Here is an 8,577-nt window from a genome sequence, read left to right as displayed (position 1 = left end):
GCAGTTTGGAGAGGACAGTTGGGGGGGACTCAGGCCTGCAGGGGAGGGCAGTTGGGGAGTACCCAGGCCAGCAGGGGAGGGCAGTTGGGGGGGACCAGGCCAGCAGGGGAGGGCAGTTGGGGGGAACCAGACCTGCAGGGGAGGGCAGTTGGAGGGGGGAGGGGGACCAGGCCAGCAGAGGAGGGAAGTTGGGGGAGACCAGGCCTGCAGGGGAGGGCAGTTGGGGGGGGGACCAGGCCTATAGGAGAGGACAGTTGTGGGGGGGACCCAGGCCTTCAGGGGAGGGCAGTTGGGGGGAGGACCAGGCCTGCAGGGGAGGACAGTTGGGGGGTACCAGGCCTGTAGGGGAGGACAGTTGGGGGGACCAGGCCTGCCTGCAGGGGAGGGCAGTTATGGGGGGGACCAGGCCTGCAGGAGAGGACAGTTGTGGGGGGGACCCAGGCCTTCAGGGGAGGGCAGTTGGGGGGACCAGGCTGGCTGAGGAGGGCAGTTAGGGGTGACCAAGCCTGCATGGGAGGGCACTTAGGGGCAATCGGGCCAGCAGGGGAGCAGTTAGGCATTGATCAGGCTGGCAGAGGAGTGGTTAGGGGGTGATCAGGCTGGCAGGCAGGGGCAGTTAGGGGCAAGCAGGCAGGCAGGCAGGCAGGCAGGCAGGCAGGTGAGTGGTTGGGAGTCAGCAGTCCTGGATTGTGAGAGGGATGTCTGACTGCCTGTTTAGGGGTCCCAGATTGGAGAGGGTGCAGGCTGGGCTGAAGGACACACCCTCCCCTGTGCACAAATTTTGTGCACTGGGCCTCTTGTTATAAATAAAACATTGTAGTTCTCAGAAGAACTGATGGGAATGAATATTTCCTCTGACTTGGTGCTGATGATCTGGGGATAGTATAATCTAGTTGAGTAGAGTGCTATTTGTTAAAGAATCAGGATATACCTTTTTTACAGAGAGTAAATTGGAAGAACTGTGTTGAGTTAGAACTGGATTGAAATGGACACAACTTGTTATTTTTTTAAACTGCTAACACAGTTTATTAATTGCAATAGATATGATTTTTTTATGTGCTTCATTCAGTAAGACATGAGATGGGAGTATTTTGCTTAAGAGTTTCCAGCTCTCTTTTGAGAGCTAGCTTTTGTAGTCAATGACTTGGACACTATAGCACAAAAAGCCTCCTCACCTTATTTATTTTTAAATCTCCACCTATCCCTTCAAAATCCCCTTTGTGGCAATATGCATTTTTGGTGGCTCTATCTGCTGAGGGCTGCTTTTTTCCAATCAGTGATAGATTTTAACTCTCATGTTCCACTCCTCCAGCCTCTGCTAGCTCCACTGAATTTTTGTTTTTATGTTCTAACTTCTTTTCCTTCTTTGCTTTTTGTTCTATATTGAACTGAATGATCTTTTCATTTTTCTTTGTGATGTATTTTAGCAGTGAATTACTCCTGGCTAAGAACTTTATATCTTCCGTATCAATTGTGCTACTTTCCCCTGTCTGTTGAGAAGAGAATCTCTGTTGCTCCTGGCCTCCTCCTTCCCTCACGCCCCCAGCAGTGGCAAGAGCTCCACAATTTGTTATTGATCCTGGTAAAGTCTATTGACATCTCTTGAGCCTCACTTGCTCACCTCATGCAGTGGTTTTGCGTATCAAAATGGAAATGCACTCCTTAAAATAAATAATACTTTATTTTTTGTTCTATCAGTGCCTAGAACAGTGATGGCCCATAGTAGGTATTTAATAAATATTTGTGGAACAAATATATAAGTGAATAACTTTTATTATACATTACTTATACATTAAAGCAAATAAGGCACTATTGTGTATTAAATGATTAATGGCAATTAAACCAGATTTCTTAATTTCAAATCAGATACTCTTGGCATTACTAAAAATTGTATTGCTAAATTTACTTTGCTAAAAATGGTAAAGTACCATTAGTTAGTACTATCTTCATAAGAATGAACTGGGAAATGTAAGTTTTTCACTAAATAGTCTGAGTATTTTCTCAATGTGTTCAATAAGTATTTTCCAGGTATGGAACAATGGGTGCTTTTATTGATTAAAAATAGCTACTTCATAAATTGCACATTTTTTTTGCACAATTGGCTGGATTAGGGGTTATTATATGGACTTAACAGTTGAGAAAAATTAGAATTTGGAGAATTTAAGTAATTGACCATAACTATAGAACTAACAAGAAATGAAGTCTGACCTCCAGGATTTCAATACCTAACTTCACTTTCAGCTACATCATGAAACTTCACTTGAAAGGAAGGGGAACCTAATGGTAGAAGTAAAAGGAGATACATTTTGTTTAAAAATAGAGGGGTGAATTTGCTTTGAAACATAACTGAACTATGGTTATCTTAGCCTAACAAAGAAATAACCTATTTCAACATCTATATAATAAAAGCCTAAGCAACCCTTACGGCAGAATGACTGGTCACTATGATGCACACTGACCACCAGGGGGCAGATGCTCAATGCAGGAGCTGCCCCCTGATGGTCAGTGCACTCCCACAGGGGGAGCACCGCTCAGCCAGAAGCTGGGCTTATGGATGCAGTGGCAGTGGCAAGAGCCTCTCCTGCCTCCATGGCAGCACTAAGGAGCAACGAGCAGGAGGGCAGTAAGGAGCGAGGGGTCCTGGACTGTGAGAGGGTGCAGGCTGGGCAGAGGACCCCCGCTCCCCCCAGTGCATGAATTTCATGCACCGGGCCTCTAGTAGAAATATAAATGCCATTTTGTCCTAAATACCATTCAACTGTTTTCCCACCATGATAATATTTTATGTTTTTTAAAAAAGAGCTAGTTTAAAAGTGAGATACACTTCCTACATTATTATTTTTAAGTCTCACATCAACCCTGAAAAGTAGCTATTATGATTGCTGGTTTACAGATCGTGAAAGGGAGAGTCAAGGATGTTAAGTATGTACCAAGGCCACACAGCTAGTAAGTGGCAAAAGTAGAATTCAAAGCCACGTAGGCAAGAGTCTAAACCTTTTAATATCCACTATCCACAGCCACACCCACCAGGCATTATGCCATGTGCTATAAATAAAGCCAGAATATGCTTCTTTTTAGCATAAAGTTTAGTACTTTCTCGTTACAAATATGGAAATAAATCAGCATGTACCTGTTTTTTATTCTGTTTCTACAGTGAGATAGTGTGTGCTCTGGTTGCTCTCACTAACTAGCCATCAATAAAATGCCAACCTGCAGATATCATTACTTTAGAATCTTGATAGATAAAGTATTTCTTGAGGCCAAATGGGAGCTGAAAATATTATCTGTTCTGATGAAGCAGATGAGTGGATAAAATAATCCAGTTAGTTTTCTTTCAAGCTGCAGTGAGACATTATTAAAGGATTAGTAAAATGGCAGCCCTGAATAGCCAAGACATTTGTAGACTATAACTCTCATTGAATTACATGAAATTCTACAGTGTAGCCTTAATTAGAAAGGATTACTTACAGATATGACATCTGCAAGTAAATTTCAACCTTTTTTCATTTTCTTATTGTTTGAATATTTTAGCTATTGCATTTTGTAGTTGCTTATCATTCCTTCTCATTTTCCATAAAATCTAAGTAGCCCTTTCTTTTTTTGAGTTCCTTAGATTACTTGAAACATTAAAGACAACATATTCTAAATTGAGAAAAAACTTTTCACCTGCAAAATTGGAGCTGATGTGAGCATTGGGACTTTCAGAACTGGGAATGAGATGCCCTGATTCACTTTGAGTGGATTAGTTTTGCTTTGGCATTATTTGCAATGACTTGTAAACAAATACTTCTATATTATTTGAAATATGTTTAAATTATTTATGTTGGTATGAGAACTAGAAATAATTGGCCAAAACATTGGTGATAGATGCACGAGGATTCGGGTATTTTAGTTATTTCTTGGTTGAGATCAGATTAACAATGAAGATGTTATATACTTATATATTTGAAGGTGTTTCTTTTGAATCATCTGATAAGCAGTTTTCCCTCTTATATAAACTTTCTGCTAGAATATAATCTACTCTACTGAGAAGTGTGATAGGATAAATTCCAAAGTTTTTATATGACATATATTTGTACTTTCAGCTAAACAGAAGAAAGTGTGAAAAAATGTGTATCTTGCCCTATTCCTTTTTGAAAGGAATTATACTACTAAATTGAGAGGATTAGTGTGTCTTGGTGGCATTTTGGCACAAGACTCCGATGCTGTTTTGTATAGATAGTGCTGGGATACTGTCCACACCATCGCTTTGCAATAGAACTTTCTGCAGGGATGGAACTGTGCTATATCTGTCTGTCCAAAGAGTAGTCATATGTAGCTTTTGAATGCTTGAAAGAGGGCTAATGTGACTGAGGAACTGGATGTTTCACTTAATTAACTAAACTTTAAATCATGTGGCTAGTGGCAACTTTATTAGACAGACTCCATTTGATTTCTTATTCACAAGTAGTATTTAGTAAGAATAAAATAATTGAAAATTTTTGAGTTAGAAAAAACATAGTAAGTGTATAAAGGTTCTCTCTGTCTCTGTGTAGTCAGTTCTGTTAAAATGTTTTTGGAAAGGGGGCAGTGTAATATTATGAAAAGGGAAGACTTGCATTCATTTTGCTATGCTTTTAAGCAGCTTGGGCAAATTATCTCTCTGGACCTTTCCTTGCCTATAAAATGAAGAATTTGTTAGTTTTCAAGTTTATATTTAACAATGGGACTCTTTTCTTAAATTAAAAACACACACCACTGAATAGAAACCAGAGGTGAAAGTTAGGGTTGGGATGGGATGGGATAGCAGAATCCTGTCCATCAAGCTATCCCTTTGTCTCTCAGCAATTTCTAAACTTCTCCACTACAGTACAGAGTTCAATTTGCAAAATACTGGGGTTGATGAAATCCAAAGTTTCTTCCAGCTCTGATAAAGTATGGTTTCAACAAGATTGCATATGGAGTTTTCTTTCTTTGATATCATCTTGGTAGCAATTAATCTCCAAAAGCCAGTCTTCACCTGTATTTTGACCCAACTCATTACAGTTGAGTTTTCGAGTTACTCAGGTCATTCAATAGGGAGAGGTTTGTGTTCTAGTGCACCAAAAATGAAACTAAAACAAGAGCTTAATAGACATATAGCACATAAGGGCAGCTCCAAATAATTTTTGCATGCAAATTTTAAAAAATCCATTTATCCCTTTGTAAATAGTTTCATTATTTTTCTGGACTGACTTTCATAAAAGAAACTTTCAGTGCTGGAAATTGGTATTTTAGTGTCTTACTCTGGACTCTGTGTGTGCTCCAGAAACTCGTGCTTACCCTTCCCTCCCTTCTAGAGAAAAGTAACTCTGATCTGTAATAGAGTTCTCACATGCATACAACTAGAACTTGGTAGAAAGTGGAGAGTTTCAGAGGGCTGGATGAGTTTTTTCTTAATTGCAAGTTCTTAGTGTAAAATCATATTTGAGGGGCCAATAGAACACTTACTTGGCAATCACAGGTCTGTGGTTCATAACACACTGAAGAGGAGCACAGTCACTTGGCCAAGATGCTAAGGGGGTGAGGACTTGGGAGGAAAGGGAGATGCTCTAGTGAGGATTTATTTCTTTTAGGGTCTCCAGTATCCAAACGCTAGGTGGAGTTCCAACTTTCAGTGAGGGTTGAGAAATATTGATCTAACCTAATATTTTCCTCTGTTCCTTGAGGAATTCAGGTTACCTACACGTGGCTTCTTTTTTTATTATTGATTTTGAGAGAGAGAGAGAGAGAGAGAGAGAGAGAGAGAGAGAGAGAGAGAGAGAGAGAGAGAAACATCGTTTTATCATTCTATTCATTTATGTATACAATGGCTGATTCTTGAATGTGCCCTGATTGGGGATCGAACCCACAACTTTGGCATATTGGGATAACACTCTAACTGAGCTCCCTGGCCAGGGTCTACACTTGGCTTTTTTTTTTTTTTTTTTTTTTTTTTTTTTTTTTTTTTTTTTTTTTTTTTTATTCATCTTTTTTTTTTTTTTTTTTTTTTTTTAAATTTCTTTATTGATTAAGGTGTCACATATTTGTCCTCATCCCGCCATTCCCATCCCACCCCTCTCCCCACGCATGCCCCAATCCCCTGTTGAACTTAACCGTTGGATAGGCTTATATGCATGCATACAGGTCCTTTGGTTGAACTCTCCCCCTCCCCCCACCCTCCCCCTACCCTCATCTATCCTCCTTCTGAGGCCCGATAGTCCGATCGATGCCTCCTTGCTTCTGGTTCTGTTCTTGTTCCTCAGTCTATGTTGTTCATCATTTCCTCTAGATGAACGAGATCATATGTCACTAGATATATACTAATAAGAACTGAATGTGAGACGAGCAATAATATTTATGCTGACAGGCAAATGAATCAATCTGTAGCGAGCTTCCCCCTGGACCAACAGTTCTTTTGAGACCCAATTTCGATGTCCAGTAGTTCCTTATGTGTACATGTCAGCACTGACCCCTCAGCTCTGGATGGTGGACAAATGGTGGTAACGGAGGTCCGACTCCCTCTGGTTTGGTCTCGGCCGAACCCAGGGGCACGGCGTCACCCGGACTAAGGGGCACGTGGCCTCACCCATACCCAAGGGGCACGTGGTCTCACCCGGGCCTGGGACCCAGCCTCACCCGGATGGATCCAGGGGCGCACGGCCTCACCCGGACCCAGGATCTGGCTTCACCCGTACCCAGGGACGCTTGGCCTCTCCCAGACCCAGGGGCACGTGGCCTCACCCGGGCTTAGTTGCACAAGGCCTCACCTGGATCCAGGGACACATGGTCTCTCCCGGACCCAGGGACGCTTGGCCTCTCCCAGACCCAGGGCCACTTGGGCTCACCCGGGCCTAGGTGCACGAGGCCTCATCCGGATCCAGGGACGCATGGTCTCACCCGGACCCAGGGACGCTTGGCCTCTCCCAGACCCAGGGCCACTTGGGCTCACCCGGGCCTAGGTGCACGAGGCCTCATCCGGATCCAGGGACGCATGGTCTCACCCGGACCCAGGGACGCTTGGCCTCTCCCAGACCCAGGGCCACTTGGGCTCACCCGGGCCTAGGTGCACGAGGCCTCACCCGGATCCTGGGACGCATGGTCTCACCCGGACCCTGGGATGCTTGGCCTCTCCCAGACCCAGGGCCACTTGGGCTCACCCGGGCCTAGGTGCACGAGGTCTCACCCGGATCCAGGGACGCATGGTCTCACCCGGACCCAGGGACACTTGGCCTCTCCCCGAACCAGGGCCACTTGGGCTCACCCGGGCCTAGGTGCACGAGGCCTCACCCGGATCCAGGGACACACGGTCTCACCCAGACCCAGGAACGTTTGGCCACTCCCAGACCCAGGGCCACTTGGGCTCACCCGGGCCTAGGTGCACGAGGCCTCACCCAGATCCAGGGACACATGGTCTCACCCGGACCCAGGGGCGCTTGGCCTCTCCCAGACCCAGGGCCACTTGGGCTCACCCGGGCCTAGGTGCACGAGGCCTCATCCGGATCCAGGGACACATGGTCTCACCCGGACCCAGGGGCGCTTGGCCTCCCCCAGACCCAGGGCCACTTGGGCTCACCCGGGCCTAGGTGCACGAGGCCTCACCCGGATCCTGGGACACATGGTCTCACCCGGACCCAGGGACGCTTGGCCTCTCCCAGACCCAGGGCCACTTGGGCTCACCCGGGCCTAGGTGCACGAGGCCTCACCCGGATCCAGGGACACATGGTCTCACCCGGACCCAGGGACGCTTGGCCTCTCCCCGACCCAGGGCCACTTGGGATCACCCGGGCCTAGGTGCACGAGGCCTCACCCGGATCCAGGGACACATGGTCTCACCCGGACTCAGGGATGCTTGGCCTCTCCCAGACCCAGGGCCACTTGGGCTCACCCGGGCCTAGGTGCACGAGGCCTCACCCGGATCCTGGGACACATGGTCTCACCCGGACCCAGGGATGCTTGGCCTCTCCCAGACCCGGGGCCACTTGGGCTCACCCGGGCCTAGGTGCACGAGGCCTCACCCGGATCCAGGGACACATGGTCTCACCCGGACCCAGGGGCGCTTGGCCTCTCCCAGACCCAGGGCCACTTGGGCTCACCCGGGCCTAGGTGCACGAGGCCTCATCCGGATCCAGGGACACATGGTCTCACCCGGACCCAGGGACGCTTGGCCTCTCCCAGACCCAGGGCCACTTGGGCTCACCTGGGCCTAGGTACACAAGGCCTCACCTGGATCCAGGGACACATGGTCTCTCCCGGACCCAGGGACGCTTGGCCTCTCCCAGACCCAGGGCCACTTGGGCTCACCCGGGCCTAGGTGCACGAGGCCTCACCCGGATCCAGGGACACATGGTCTCACCCGGACCCAGGGGCGCTTGGCCTCTCCCAGACCCAGGGCCACTTGGGCTCACCCGGGCCTAGGTGCACAAGGCCTCACCCGGATCCTGGGACACATGGTCTCACCCGGACCCAGGAATGCTTGGCCTCTCCCAGACCCGGGGCCACTTGGGCTCACCCGGGCCTAGGTGCACGAGGCCTCACCCGGATCCAGGGACACATGGTCTCACCCGGACCCAGGGACGC

The sequence above is a fragment of the Eptesicus fuscus genome, chromosome 12 (assembly GCF_027574615.1).
Source record: "Eptesicus fuscus isolate TK198812 chromosome 12, DD_ASM_mEF_20220401, whole genome shotgun sequence".
In the NCBI taxonomy this organism is placed as follows: Eukaryota; Metazoa; Chordata; class Mammalia; order Chiroptera; family Vespertilionidae; genus Eptesicus; species Eptesicus fuscus.
The sequence above is the reverse complement of the archived record's forward strand: the minus strand, read 5'-3'. Positions refer to the sequence as shown.